At 49.4% G+C, this 15152-nt stretch overlaps 7 non-coding genes and 1 pseudogene across 7 annotated transcripts; all 8 read right to left on the bottom strand.

Moving 5' to 3' along the window:
* Positions 1-2357: 2357 nt before the first annotated feature.
* On the bottom strand, positions 2358-2521 carry LOC137079589 (U1 spliceosomal RNA). Its single transcript, XR_010905540.1, has one exon. It is a non-coding gene; the product is annotated as a U1 spliceosomal RNA (small nuclear RNA).
* Positions 2522-2987: 466 nt separating this feature from the next.
* Positions 2988-3163, bottom strand: LOC137080096 (U2 spliceosomal RNA; annotated as a pseudogene).
* A 6494-nt stretch (positions 3164-9657) lies between these two features.
* Positions 9658-9821, bottom strand: LOC137079588 (U1 spliceosomal RNA). Its single transcript, XR_010905539.1, has one exon. It is a non-coding gene; the product is annotated as a U1 spliceosomal RNA (small nuclear RNA).
* A 466-nt stretch (positions 9822-10287) lies between these two features.
* LOC137079987 (U2 spliceosomal RNA) lies at positions 10288-10478 on the bottom strand. Its single transcript, XR_010905911.1, has one exon. It is a non-coding gene; the product is annotated as a U2 spliceosomal RNA (small nuclear RNA).
* A 1007-nt stretch (positions 10479-11485) lies between these two features.
* LOC137079587 (U1 spliceosomal RNA) lies at positions 11486-11649 on the bottom strand. The gene has a single exon (XR_010905538.1). It is a non-coding gene; the product is annotated as a U1 spliceosomal RNA (small nuclear RNA).
* Positions 11650-12123: 474 nt separating this feature from the next.
* On the bottom strand, positions 12124-12314 carry LOC137080023 (U2 spliceosomal RNA). The gene has a single exon (XR_010905945.1). It is a non-coding gene; the product is annotated as a U2 spliceosomal RNA (small nuclear RNA).
* A 1008-nt stretch (positions 12315-13322) lies between these two features.
* Positions 13323-13486, bottom strand: LOC137079586 (U1 spliceosomal RNA). The gene has a single exon (XR_010905537.1). It is a non-coding gene; the product is annotated as a U1 spliceosomal RNA (small nuclear RNA).
* Positions 13487-13956: 470 nt separating this feature from the next.
* LOC137079985 (U2 spliceosomal RNA) lies at positions 13957-14147 on the bottom strand. The gene has a single exon (XR_010905909.1). It is a non-coding gene; the product is annotated as a U2 spliceosomal RNA (small nuclear RNA).
* Between the last annotated feature and the right edge of the window lie 1005 nt (positions 14148-15152).

Below are 15152 nucleotides of genomic sequence, written 5' to 3'. Positions count from 1 at the left end.
CCGCAGCCTTTTCTCCTCTGTTTGAAGCAGAGGAGATCTCGCAGACCTTTTCTGCACTTGAGCATTTGGGAGTGAACACTCGGTTTCACTCCCACTATCCACCCCACTAACCTCCGATACGGTGTAGAGGGAGGAAGCCGTTTCATCTTCCTCCTCCTCCATTTTGTCTTTGCTTTTTTCTTGTTGGGGAGTGGCTTCCTCCCCCTTTTCATTAACGAATTCTGACTCCGCCCCTGTGGCCGCCCCACTTCTTTCTTCTTGTCCAATCCCTGAGGCTGGCTGGGAATGTGAAATTCCCGCCAAAACCTCAGGGCCCGCCTCCTCCTCTCTTTGTTCTTTTGATTGTTCCTTTGGTGGGGCGGCCATTTTGTTCCCTTTCAACTTGTTGGCAAAACTTTTAGGGCAATCTCTGTAGAAATGGTTAGCATCTCCACAGAGATTACACCGTCTGCCATTGGTACATTCCTCAAAAATGTGACCAATTTCTCTGCACTTCCTACACACAATTTCTTGGCATGCCTCAGCGAGGTGTCCCATTTTCCCACATTTTCGGCACAATTTGGGCATTCCCTGATAATGAATGTAGCCGCGGTTCTCTCCCAGCACAATCATTGAGGGTAAATGACTCAGACCCTGGAATCCGCTTGGATCTTCCCACTGTTTAATGGGAACTCTCCAAGCGCAATTCCAGATGCCGTCTTCGTCAAGCACCTTGACTGGTGGACTTCGAACCGTGCAAAATCTACCCAGCCATACAGCAACATCATCTCCACTCACTGTTTCATTGAACATTCTAACAATCACTGTTTTAATAGAATTGTCAGAAAGTTTCTCAACATTGAACATGGAGAACTGGGTCTTGCAATGCTCAAATCGTTGCCAGAAATCTTGCAACAAGGAAGCAGATCTAAAACTGACATCGAAACCTTTGTTCAGGGGCAGAGTCATTAAACAATTTAAATCACTGGCATTAAAATTGAGGGTTTTTTGGATGAGCTTCCTGGAGAAGTCTAAACGAGACAACCCCAGGAGCTTACCCTCCACCTCTCTAAATAAAAATCGCACGCTGTGGTGCCTCCGCATGCCGGCACGAGCAGCCGACATGGTGGAGGCACCGACAGCCTAAAAAAAAAAAACGTAAAAGAACAATAAATACAATAAATAGATAAAAGAATAAAAGTCTTACCTTAAAACTGCTAACCTGTAAAACCAGCAGGGTCACTCTCCCTCTAAAAAGTTGTACGGCTCGGGACACCAGAAGCTCTCGAGCCAGGAAACCTTAAAGAGGCGATCGCAGTCTCAACCGTTCGACAAGACACTTGATCTTAGCCAAAAGGCCGAGAAGCGATGACACAATGACGCAGCGACAGGGGAGCCGGCAAAGGCGACGCCCATCTGGGAAGCGGTGAGGGGGGGAGGGTTGGCAAAGGCCTTACGTCGTAGAGACCTGAAACTTTGAGGGATGGTACTAGCCACTCGCTCTACAACATCACCAAGGCTGGCCCCCCGATGGGCCCGGCACGAAATGGCTCGTAGCTCCCAAACCGCACGCCGCAGAACCAAGTGTCTTATATCATCGGAATCCTTGGCTCGAGCCGAGCGAGACGCATGCCTCGGATTCGAAGGTTGCGCTGGCGAAATTTTCGGGTATTTGGGATTTTGTGAAAAACCTACTTTTGCACACTAGTCCTAGGTCTTTTGCCCGATCTGGCCCAAACCAGTGCAGAAAGATTCTCTGGAGTCTGACTGTCCGTCCAGATCGGAAAAAAAGTGGGAATTTCGATTCAGCTTGGCGGCGGCAGGCCGAAACCTACGGGCTGGGCGAGGCGGGGTCTGCTAGAACGGCTATAGCTCTTGGACGGAACGAGACAATTTCACCCAAGCCGGTACACCCGTGCACGGGCTCAGTCTGGGGTCAGGCGAGAAAGGACGCGGTGAATGGCCACCTAGTGGCGCTTTAAAATGAAAAAGCAACAACATGAGAGCGGCTATAGGCGAACGTATGTCGCGTGCTTTTTCACAGCACGCGCACGAGACAGTCGTACCATACGACAGAAAACCTCCATCCGAACAACTTTGCCTTTGGGACCACTGCTGTCAATCAACTCGTCCGTTGAATATCAAAGTTTGTGGGAAAAACCACATTCGGCAAACCGGTCGCAGGTTTCGACAACCTCGATGAAAACAAACGCAGTTCAGTTCTCTGAACTCTCCGGGTCACTGGCTGACACAGCAGAAAGAGACAGAAACATAACAAAACTGGTGCAACTTCACCCTTTGGGGCAGTGGGCGGCGCCACAAGCGTCAAGAACCGCACGCTTTTTCCCTCCACGCTATCTGCTTTTAACCAGTGTGTACAGGGGAGAGCGCGAACGCAGTCCCCCACTACCATAAATTATGCAGTCGAGATTCCCACATTTGGGGAATTCGCAGGGGTCAGCACAACCGGAGTGCAATGGCCGAGCCTCGCCCTGGGTGAACCACCTTCCTGATCATGGTGTCTCCCCTGCCAGGTAAGTATGAGTTGCCTGGCCTCCAGGCAGAGGCGCCCTATCCCCCTTCGCCATCCTCAAACACGGTGACCTTCCCCTCCCCCAAGAAAAGGAAGGACGGGGCACCTTCCATTGCTTGACTGCTGCGTGCGTGCGTGCGTGACCTTGATTTGAATCAGGTGTCCCTAATCCATCCAACACAAACCCCTGATTCGACTCATCAGCTCGTTGGTAAAGACTCTCAAATAAGAGGGACATCAAAAAACGTGCTGTGACGGTGATGAGTCAGCCGGCCGGCAACCGACGCTTTTGTTCTTCTTTTTTCCCTATGCTCATATGACCGCAGCTTGCTGCTTTCTCTGTGGCACGGTCATCGTTGCGTCACCTCATCGTCATTCTGTATGCGCTTCCTGCGTATTTCTGTATTCTCTGACAAAATTCCAGTGGTGTTGTTGGTTCTTCTATTAGTCACAACAAGTCGCAGTCCCCAAAAAGGGGAAGCACACCGTTCCTGGAGGCACTGCAATACCAGGTCGATGCGTGGAGTGGACGGAGCAAGCCCCGGTTCCGGCTCCATGTGCCAAAAATCAATTTAATATGCAGTCCCCGGATAGGGGACGTATCAGATATTAAACTGATAAGAACAGATTTTTTTTCTTTCGAAAAGTTTTATTGTTACATTTTTTCATATTGATTTCAATTCATTTTCATATTTATGCCACACATTTCTTTTTTTCTTGTTTTAAAAAATAAAAATACATAGTTACACCGATTAAAACACAAGACAATATTTTGTTAAAATCAGTTGATGTGTTGTGTAAAAGTCCATGTATGTCAGTGTGGTGTTAAAAGAGGGATAAAATGAATGAAAACAATAAATATATTCATGATAAAACAGACTAAAACGTGACAATTAAAACTTCATCTCTTGTAAAGGATCGAGGGTGAGCCCCTAAAAAACATGTCCATTCACTCCAGTTCTCCAGAACAGGCTCAAGACTCCTCGCTTCCAGAGCCCAGCGGAGATCCCCTCTCCTCCGGCCCGCTGGCCCGCTGTTCCCGTAGCCAGAGTGGTGAGGGTGCATCTACGGGCGGCCAAGGTCGGTGGTGGCCGGGACCTTCTCGTGTGGCCTCGGCCCCCCCATCCGAATAACGACGTGCGGCCCACCCTGCAGCGCTGATCTTATCCTCTGCTCGCTCGCGTGGAGGGGGACCGTCACGCGTTTCCCCACCAGCAGGTTTCTGGTGACCCAGATGGCATCCTTTATCAGGTTAAGGGTGAGCCAGAGCGATGCAAATTCTTGTGTTGTTAGGGCTTTTAGGCCCTGACCCACCCCTAGGATGGCGAGCTTGTAATCCACCTGGGCCCCACCCGCTGGCAGGCACGGGAAAAACAGGGGGCCGGCCCTGGCCCACAGGTCCCGCGCAGCACCGCACTCCCAGAGCAGATGGTAGACGGTCTCCGGGGATTTACACCCGGACCGTGGGCAGGTGGGATTTTTGGCCATGCCTCTGGAGTGCATAACCGCCCTGACCGGGAGGATCTCATGAGCCACCATCCACGCCAAGTCCTTAAGCCTGTTCTGGAGAGCTGGGTGGGCAACGTTCCTCCAAACTTCTTTGGCCTCACTTGGCGTGAGGCCTGGAACTGGGCTCACCTTTTCTCGATCCTGCACAAGAGAGATAAGAGACTTATGGTTAGTTAAAATCGTCACATCTTCTGTTTCTAAAAAGTGTTTCTTTAAAAATGTCTTGATAAAACAGTAATGTTTCGGGAGATTAAAAGACACTGGGGTTTTTAAATCAACTGCTAAAATCTTTAAAGTTCTTAAATAGGACCCCATCCAGAATCGAGCCATGGCTGCTGTCTTGTTTTCTCTGGATGGGGTCAAAGCATATTTGATGTGCAGTGCGGTAAAACGGCTGGTTAAAAACAGGTGGGGGTCTGGGAGGCCCTTCCCACCATTCTCTTTTCTCTTCTTTACCACCTCTCTTTTAAGTCTCTCCCATTTGGACCCCCAGAAGAAATAAAAGACCGCCCTCTCCACACCTAAAATAAAAGATCTGGGGGGAATAAAAACAGAACACAACAATAAGAACAAAGGTAAGATCACTGCTTTATATATTAAAACCTTGCCTTCAAGTGTCAAAGTCCTCAGTCCCCAAAACCCCAATCTTTTCCTGACTTTCCCTAATGCGTCAGCCCAATTGTTCTGTCCACCTCCCTCTTTGTCAAATTTAATACCTAAAACCTTAATATCAGTTTGTTTAAAATTTACGTCCAGTCTTCCTATGTCTACGTCCCCCCACGGCCCGAAGAGCTGGGCCTCGGACTTATTCCTGTTTAGTCTGGCGCCCGAGGCCCGACCGTACCAGTCAGTCAAGTCCATTGCTCTTCGTACAGATAAAACGTCAGTAGCTAAAAGGGTTACGTCGTCCATATATAAAACACAGGTCGCTGTCAGTCCTCCAGTCCCAGGTATGTCCAGTCCATTGATCCATTTATCCCTTCTCAAGAGTTGTGCCAATGGCTCAATACAGGCCACATACAAGAGTGGGGATAACGGACACCCTTGACGAACGCCACTGCGAACATTTATCGCTTTTGTCAAGTTCCCATTTACCATAATTCTGCTGGATATATCTCTGTATAGCAGTCCCACCCATGCTAAAAACCTCCCAGGGAACCCCATTTTTTGCAATACCTTAAAAAGGTATTGGTGCGAGACCCGATCAAAGGCTTTTTCAAAATCTAGATTTAGGACTACTAGCCGAATATTTCTGTCTCTCGCAAAACAGATAGCATCTCTAATCAATATCAGGCTGTCCGTGATCTTTCTCCCGGGCACCGCACAAGCTTGATCCGGGTGGATCACGTCCTCTAAAACTTGCGACATCCGTCCAGATAATAATTTACTAAAAAGTTTGCAATCAAAATTTAAAAGAGTGATCGGTCGCCAATTTTTTAAGTCTGTCTTGTCGTCTTTTTTATGTAAAAGTGTCACTATCCCTGTTCTAAAACTGTCCGGGAGTCTGTCGTGTCTATCAATTCTTTAAAAACCGTCAACAGTTCGTGCACTAAAATGTCCCAAAATTTGTCATAAAATTCTACGGGAAGTCCATCAATTCCTGGGGACTTCCCCTTCTTAAAACTCTTTAAAACTTTCGTCATTTCTAGGACATTAAAATCTATAGTTAAAAAGTCAGCATTTTCATTTATCTTATTTTCCAGGGTACTTAAAACTTCATCCATGATTGCAGCTTGCACTTTCTTTTCCTCATATAGGCTCCCATAAAAATTTTCCACCACTCTTCCAATTTCTTTTGTGTTTTTAACCTCCCCTCCTTTTGTTTTTAATTTTGTCATGGTTCCTCCCTTTGCTATAACTTTTTTAAAAAAGTAACGTGTACACTTTTCCCCTTCTTCCAGTTCTCTCTCTTTACTTCTTAAAATCACTCCCTTATTCCTTTCCTTTTCTAAAACAGACATTTCATTTTTGACCGCTTTTATTTCTTCACTAAAATCGATTCCACTATTTAAAAGATTAAAATATCTCTGTAGTCTCTTTTGCAGCCCCACTATGCGTCTTGTTTCTTTTTCTTTCTTTTTTTTTCCCCTTCTGTCTAAAAAAAAGTCTTGTCCTACCCTTCACCATTTCCCACCACTGTGCTCGTGAGTCAAAAAAGTCTTGTAAAGTCTGCCATTGGCTGAACTGCTCCCTGTATTCTTTGACAATGGTCTCATCTTGCAACAGGGAGCAGTTCAGCTTCCATATTCCCCTCCCTACCGTCAAGTCTGTGGGAAGTGAAAGGGTGCACGAAAGCATAGCGTGATCTGAAAAGTGCAAGGGAGTCAATGTAGCATCCATTGGTGGACAATTGCGAGTAAAAACAAAATCAATACGAGAGGCTCTAGCACCATCACCACTGACCCAGGTGAAGCCCTCCTCTCTTGGATGCATCTCCTTAAAACAGTCAGTTAGTTTAAAATCATTAACTATTTTTTTTAATAAAACCGAAGTTTTATCTACTTTAAAATCATCCCCTACCCTTTTCCTATCTTTCTGATTTAAAACACAATTAAAATCCCCAGCTACTATTAGGGGGTCCCTCCCTAGCATGTGAGGCTGCAAATCTTCTAAAAGCTCATACCTCTCATTTTTTTCAGTAAAACCATACACATTTAAAACCTTGAAATCCCTATCTAAAAAGGTCAGATTTGTTAAAATTGCCCGCCCATCCCTCACCACGGTGCAGCCCTTCACCAGAATATTAGGATTTTTGATTAAAATAGCAACACCATCATTTTTGTTAAAATTGGACCCACTCCATATGGAACGTCCTGGGGTCCAAAGCTCCTCCCACTTCTTGTAATTTGTTAAAAAGGGCAGACCACATTCTTGCAATAAAAACACATCTGACTTAAAAGATTTTAGATAGGATAGAGTACTCTGTGCTCGTATATTGCTCCTCACACTTCTCACATTTATGGTGGAGATAGTGAGAGCCATGAGCAGTATAGTTAAAAGGGTGTGAGACATTTAAAACAAGAAAGAGACTACAGAAATCAAATTAAAATCATGTTATTTCTTGTTGCACCTGCCTTTCCTTTTCCCCAGAAAAACTGGGATCAGGAGGGCAAATGCTCGCCGCCTCCGAATCTGCAGAGTGAACCTCTTGCAGTTCCTTTGGCGACGATGTTCTTAGCTTAATATGCAGAAAAGAGACTTCATTTGGAGATTCTGCGGGCCACATACGGTCTAGATCTTCCGAAGAGGAACTATCTAGCCGATGCGCTGCCCTCAGCCTTTTCTCCTCTGTCAGAAACAGAGGAGATCTCGCAGACCTTTTCTGCACTTGAGCATTTGGGAGAGAACAATCAGTTTCACTCCCACTGTCCACCACACTTAGCTCCGAAACTGTTTGTAGGGAGGAAGCCGTTTCCTCCTCTTCGTCCTCCATTTTGTCTTCATTTTCATTTGGAGGAGTGGCTTCCTCCCCCTGATCAACTGCCATGTTTGACTCTGCCCCTGTGGCCGCCCCACTTTCTCCTTCCTGTCCAATCCCCGAGGCTGGCTGAGGATTTGAATTTCCCGCCAAAACCTCGGGGCCCGCCTCCTCAATCGTTTGTTCTTTTGGTGGGGCGGCCATTTTGTTGCTCTTTAATTTGTTGGCAAAACTTTTAGGGCAATCTCTGTAGAGATGGGATGATTCTCCACAAAGGTTGCACTTTCTGCCATTTTTGCACTCCTCAAAAATGTGCCCAATTTCTCTGCACTTCCTGCACACTACTTCTTGACATGCCTCGGCGAGATGTCCAAGTTGGCCACACTTGCGGCATAGCTTGGGCATCCCTTGGTAATGGATGTAGCCTCTATTCTCTCCCAACACAATCATTGAAGGAATTTGACTCAGGCCATGGTAGCTGTTGGGATCTGCCCATTGTTTGATGGGCACTCTCCACGCACAGCTCCAGATACCGTCTTCGTCTAAAACCTTGACTGGTTGTCCGCGAATAGAGCAATATCTTGCCAACCACACAGAAATGTCCTCTCCACTTACTGTTTCATTAAACATCCTGATAATCACAACTTTCAGTGAATTATCAGTCAGTTTTTCCACAGTGAACATGGAAAAATTGGCTTTACACATTTCAAAACGAGACCAAAAAGTATTTAATAAGGAAGCTGAAGCAAAACTTACATCAAAGCCATGATTCAGGGGCAGAGTCAACAAGCAGTTTATGTCCGGAGCCTTAAAACCAAGAATTTGTTGGATGAACGTCCTGGAGAAATCCAGTCTGGACATCGCCAGGAGAGTTCCATCCTCTTTTGCTTTGAATTTAAAACGCACGCTGTGGTGCCTCCTCACGCCGGCACGAGCAGCCGACATGTTGGAGGCACCACCAGCAAGCGGCGGCTAAAACAATAAATTAATACAATAAATAGATAAATTAATTAAAACCTGCTTACCTTAAAACAAGAAGAGTCCTCGTAGAAACGATTTGTCAATTAAAAGCCGCTTGTCAATGTACCTCCTGAAGGCTGTATGTCCCGTGTGACAAGCAACACACGAGACAAAGGTCCCACAAGAGGCGATCGCTGTCTCAACCGTAAGACCAGACCACTTGATCTTAGCCAAAAGGCCGAGAAGCGATGACACAATGACGCAGCGACAGGGGAGCCGGCAAAGGCGACGCCCATCTGGGAAGCGGTGAGGGGGGGAGGGTTGGCAAAGGCCTTACGTCGTAGAGACCTGAAACTTTGAGGGATGGTACTAGCCACTCGCTCTACAACATCACCAAGGCTGGCCCCCCGATGGGCCCGGCACGAAATGGCTCGTAGCTCCCAAACCGCACGCCGCAGAACCAAGTGTCTTATATCATCGGAATCCTTGGCTCGAGCCGAGCGAGACGCATGCCTCGGATTCGAAGGTTGCGCTGGCGAAATTTTCGGGTATTTGGGATTTTGTGAAAAACCTACTTTTGCACACTAGTCCTAGGTCTTTTGCCCGATCTGGCCCAAACCAGTGCAGAAAGATTCTCTGGAGTCTGACTGTCCGTCCAGATCGGAAAAAAAGTGGGAATTTCGATTCAGCTTGGCGGCGGCAGGCCGAAACCTACGGGCTGGGCGAGGCGGGGTCTGCTAGAACGGCTATAGCTCTTGGACGGAACGAGACAATTTCACCCAAGCCGGTACACCCGTGCACGGGCTCAGTCTGGGGTCAGGCGAGAAAGGACGCGGTGAATGGCCACCTAGTGGCGCTTTAAAATGAAAAAGCAACAACATGAGAGCGGCTATAGGCGAACGTATGTCGCGTGCTTTTTCACAGCACGCGCACGAGACAGTCGTACCATACGACAGAAAACCTCCATCCGAACAACTTTGCCTTTGGGACCACTGCTGTCAATCAACTCGTCCGTTGAATATCAAAGTTTGTGGGAAAAACCACATTCGGCAAACCGGTCGCAGGTTTCGACAACCTCGATGAAAACAAACGCAGTTCAGTTCTCTGAACTCTCCGGGTCACTGGCTGACACAGCAGAAAGAGACAGAAACATAACAAAACTGGTGCAACTTCACCCTTTGGGGCAGTTGGCGGCGCCACAAGCGTCAAGAACCGCACGCTTTTTCCCTCCACGCTATCTGCTTTTAACCAGTGTGTACAGGGGAGAGCGCGAACGCAGTCCCCCACTACCATAAATTATGCAGTCGAGATTCCCACATTTGGGGAATTCGCAGGGGTCAGCACAACCGGAGTGCAATGGCCGAGCCTCGCCCTGGGTGAACCACCTTCCTGATCATGGTGTCTCCCCTGCCAGGTAAGTATGAGTTGCCTGGCCTCCAGGCAGAGGCGCCCTATCCCCCTTCGCCATCCTCAAACACGGTGACCTTCCCCTCCCCCAAGAAAAGGAAGGACGGGGCACCTTCCATTGCTTGACTGCTGCGTGCGTGCGTGCGTGACCTTGATTTGAATCAGGTGTCCCTAATCCATCCAACACAAACCCCTGATTCGACTCATCAGCTCGTTGGTAAAGACTCTCAAATAAGAGGGACATCAAAAAACGTGCTGTGACGGTGATGAGTCAGCCGGCCGGCAACCGACGCTTTTGTTCTTCTTTTTTCCCTATGCTCATATGACCGCAGCTTGCTGCTTTCTCTGTGGCACGGTCATCGTTGCGTCACCTCATCGTCATTCTGTATGCGCTTCCTGCGTATTTCTGTATTCTCTGACAAAATTCCAGTGGTGTTGTTGGTTCTTCTATTAGTCACAACAAGTCGCAGTCCCCAAAAAGGGGAAGCACACCGTTCCTGGAGGCACTGCAATACCAGGTCGATGCGTGGAGTGGACGGAGCAAGCCCCGGTTCCGGCTCCATGTGCCAAAAATCAATTTAATATGCAGTCCCCGGATAGGGGACGTATCAGATATTAAACTGATAAGAACAGATACTACACTTGATCTTAGCCAAAAGGCCGAGAAGCGATGACACAATGACGCAGCGGCAGGGGAGCCGGCAAAGGCGACGCCCATCTGGGAAGCGGTGAGGGGGGAGGGTTGGCAAAGGCCTTACGTCGTAGAGACCTGAAACTTTGAGGGATGGTACTAGCCACTCGCTCTACAACATCACCAAGGCTGGCCCCCCGATGGGCCCGGCACGAAATGGCTCGTAGCTCCCAAACCGCACGCCGCAGAACCAAGTGTCTTATATCATCGGAATCCTTGGCTCGAGCCGAGCGAGACGCATGCCTCGGATTCGAAGGTTGCGCTGGCGAAATTTTCGGGTATTTGGGATTTTGTGAAAAACCTACTTTTGCACACTAGTCCTAGGTCTTTTGCCCGATCTGGCCCAAACCAGTGCAGAAAGATTCTCTGGAGTCTGACTGTCCGTCCAGATCGGAAAAAAAGTGGGAATTTCGATTCAGCTTGGCGGCGGCAGGCCGAAACCTACGGGTTTGGCGAGGCGGGGTCTGCTAGAACGGCTATAGCTCTTGGACGGAACGAGACAATTTCACCCAAGCCGGTACACCCGTGCACGGGCTCAGTCTGGGGTCAGGCGAGAAAGGACGCGGTGAATGGCCACCTAGTGGCGCTTTAAAATGAAAAAGCAACAACATGAGAGCGGCTATAGGCGAACGTATGTCGCGTGCTTTTTCACAGCACGCGCACGAGACAGTCGTACCATACGACAGAAAACCTCCATCCGAACAACTTTGCCTTTGGGACCACTGCTGTCAATCAACTCGTCCGTTGAATATCAAAGTTTGTGGGAAAAACCACATTCGGCAAACCGGTCGCAGGTTTCGACAACCTCGATGAAAACAAACGCAGTTCAGTTCTCTGAACTCTCCGGGTCACTGGCTGACACAGCAGAAAGAGACAGAAACATAACAAAACTGGTGCAACTTCACCCTTTGGGGCAGTGGGCGGCGCCACAAGCGTCAAGAACCGCACGCTTTTTCCCTCCACGCTATCTGCTTTTAACCAGTGTGTACAGGGGAGAGCGCGAACGCAGTCCCCCACTACCATAAATTATGCAGTCGAGATTCCCACATTTGGGGAATTCGCAGGGGTCAGCACAACCGGAGTGCAATGGCCGAGCCTCGCCCTGGGTGAACCACCTTCCTGATCATGGTGTCTCCCCTGCCAGGTAAGTATGAGTTGCCTGGCCTCCAGGCAGAGGCGCCCTATCCCCCTTCGCCATCCTCAAACACGGTGACCTTCCCCTCCCCCAAGAAAAGGAAGGACGGGGCACCTTCCATTGCTTGACTGCTGCGTGCGTGCGTGCGTGCGTGACCTTGATTTGAATCAGGTGTCCCTAATCCATCCAACACAAACCCCTGATTCGACTCATCAGCTCGTTGGTAAAGACTCTCAAATAAGAGGGACATCAAAAAACGTGCTGTGACGGTGATGAGTCAGCCGGCCGGCAACCGACGCTTTTGTTCTTCTTTTTTCCCTATGCTCATATGACCGCAGCTTGCTGCTTTCTCTGTGGCACGGTCATCGTTGCGTCACCTCATCGTCATTCTGTATGCGCTTCCTGCGTATTTCTGTATTCTCTGACAAAAAAAATTCCAGTGGTGTTGTTGGTTCTTCTATTAGTCACAACAATTCGCAGTCCCCAAAAAGGGGAAGCACACCGTTCCTGGAGGCACTGCAATACCAGGTCGATGCGTGGAGTGGACGGAGCAAGCCCCGGTTCCGGCTCCATGTGCCAAAAATCAATTTAATATGCGGTCCCCGGATAGGGGACGTATCAGATATTAAACTGATAAGAACAGATACTACACTTGATCTTAGCCAAAAGGCCGAGAAGCGATGACACAATGACGCAGCGGCAGGGGAGCCGGCAAAGGCGACGCCCATCTGGGAAGCGGTGAGGGGGGGAGGGTTGGCAAAGGCCTTACGTCGTAGAGACCTGAAACTTTGAGGGATGGTACTAGCCACTCGCTCTACAACATCACCAAGGCTGGCCCCCCGATGGGCCCGGCACGAAATGGCTCGTAGCTCCCAAACCGCACGCCGCAGAACCAAGTGTCTTATATCATCGGAATCCTTGGCTCGAGCCGAGCGAGACGCATGCCTCGGATTCGAAGGTTGCGCGGGCGAAATTTTCGGGTATTTGGGATTTTGTGAAAAACCTACTTTTGCACACTAGTCCTAGGTCTTTTGCCCGATCTGGCCCAAACCAGTGCAGAAAGATTCTCTGGAGTCTGACTGTCCGTCCAGATCGGAAAAAAAGTGGGAATTTCGATTCAGCTTGGCGGCGGCAGGCCGAAACCTACGGGCTGGGCGAGGCGGGGTCTGCTAGAACGGCTATAGCTCTTGGACGGAACGAGACAATTTCACCCAAGCCGGTACACCCGTGCACGGGCTCAGTCTGGGGTCAGGCGAGAAAGGACGCGGTGAATGGCCACCTAGTGGCGCTTTAAAATGAAAAAGCAACAACATGAGAGCGGCTATAGGCGAACGTATGTCGCGTGCTTTTTCACAGCACGCGCACGAGACAGTCGTACCATACGACAGAAAACCTCCATCCGAACAACTTTGCCTTTGGGACCACTGCTGTCAATCAACTCGTCCGTTGAATATCAAAGTTTGTGGGAAAAACCACATTCGGCAAACCGGTCGCAGGTTTCGACAACCTCGATGAAAACAAACGCAGTTCAGTTCTCTGAACTCTCCGGGTCACTGGCTGACACAGCAGAAAGAGACAGAAACATAACAAAACTGGTGCAACTTCACCCTTTGGGGCAGTGGGCGGCGCCACAAGCGTCAAGAACCGCACGCTTTTTCCCTCCACGCTATCTGCTTTTAACCAGTGTGTACAGGGGAGAGCGCGAACGCAGTCCCCCACTACCATAAATTATGCAGTCGAGATTCCCACATTTGGGGAATTCGCAGGGGTCAGCACAACCGGAGTGCAATGGCCGAGCCTCGCCCTGGGTGAACCACCTTCCTGATCATGGTGTCTCCCCTGCCAGGTAAGTATGAGTTGCCTGGCCTCCAGGCAGAGGCGCCCTATCCCCCTTCGCCATCCTCAAACACGGTGACCTTCCCCTCCCCCAAGAAAAGGAAGGACGGGGCACCTTCCATTGCTTGACTGCTGCGTGCGTGCGTGCGTGACCTTGATTTGAATCAGGTGTCCCTAATCCATCCAACACAAACCCCTGATTCGACTCATCAGCTCGTTGGTAAAGACTCTCAAATAAGAGGGACATCAAAAAACGTGCTGTGACGGTGATGAGTCAGCCGGCCGGCAACCGACGCTTTTGTTCTTCTTTTTTCCCTATGCTCATATGACCGCAGCTTGCTGCTTTCTCTGTGGCACGGTCATCGTTGCGTCACCTCATCGTCATTCTGTATGCGCTTCCTGCGTATTTCTGTATTCTCTGACAAAAAAAATTCCAGTGGTGTTGTTGGTTCTTCTATTAGTCACAACAATTCGCAGTCCCCAAAAAGGGGAAGCACACCGTTCCTGGAGGCACTGCAATACCAGGTCGATGCGTGGAGTGGACGGAGCAAGCCCCGGTTCCGGCTCCATGTGCCAAAAATCAATTTAATATGCAGTCCCCGGATAGGGGACGTATCAGATATTAAACTGATAAGAACAGATACTACACTTGATCTTAGCCAAAAGGCCGAGAAGCGATGACACAATGACGCAGCGGCAGGGGAGCCGGCAAAGGCGACGCCCATCTGGGAAGCGGTGAGGGGGGGAGGGTTGGCAAAGGCCTTACGTCGTAGAGACCTGAAACTTTGAGGGATGGTACTAGCCACTCGCTCTACAACATCACCAAGGCTGGCCCCCCGATGGGCCCGGCACGAAATGGCTCGTAGCTCCCAAACCGCACGCCGCAGAACCAAGTGTCTTATATCATCGGAATCCTTGGCTCGAGCCGAGCGAGACGCATGCCTCGGATTCGAAGGTTGCGCGGGCGAAATTTTCGGGTATTTGGGATTTTGTGAAAAACCTACTTTTGCACACTAGTCCTAGGTCTTTTGCCCGATCTGGCCCAAACCAGTGCAGAAAGATTCTCTGGAGTCTGACTGTCCGTCCAGATCGGAAAAAAAGTGGGAATTTCGATTCAGCTTGGCGGCGGCAGGCCGAAACCTACGGGCTGGGCGAGGCGGGGTCTGCTAGAACGGCTATAGCTCTTGGACGGAACGAGACAATTTCACCCAAGCCGGTACACCCGTGCACGGGCTCAGTCTGGGGTCAGGCGAGAAAGGACGCGGTGAATGGCCACCTAGTGGCGCTTTAAAATGAAAAAGCAACAACATGAGAGCGGCTATAGGCGAACGTATGTCGCGTGCTTTTTCACAGCACGCGCACGAGACAGTCGTACCATACGACAGAAAACCTCCATCCGAACAACTTTGCCTTTGGGACCACTGCTGTCAATCAACTCGTCCGTTGAATATCAAAGTTTGTGGGAAAAACCACATTCGGCAAACCGGTCGCAGGTTTCGACAACCTCGATGAAAACAAACGCAGTTCAGTTCTCTGAACTCTCCGGGTCACTGGCTGACACAGCAGAAAGAGACAGAAACATAACAAAACTGGTGCAACTTCACCCTTTGGGGCAGTGGGCGGCGCCACAAGCGTCAAGAACCGCACGCTTTTTCCCTCCACGCTATCTGCTTTTAACCAGTGT

Source organism: Pseudorasbora parva, chromosome 6 (genome assembly GCF_024679245.1).
Source record: "Pseudorasbora parva isolate DD20220531a chromosome 6, ASM2467924v1, whole genome shotgun sequence".
Lineage (NCBI taxonomy): Eukaryota > Metazoa > Chordata > Actinopteri > Cypriniformes > Gobionidae > Pseudorasbora > Pseudorasbora parva.
Note: the sequence above shows the minus strand (reverse complement) of the source record. Positions and strands in the feature narration are given on the sequence as shown.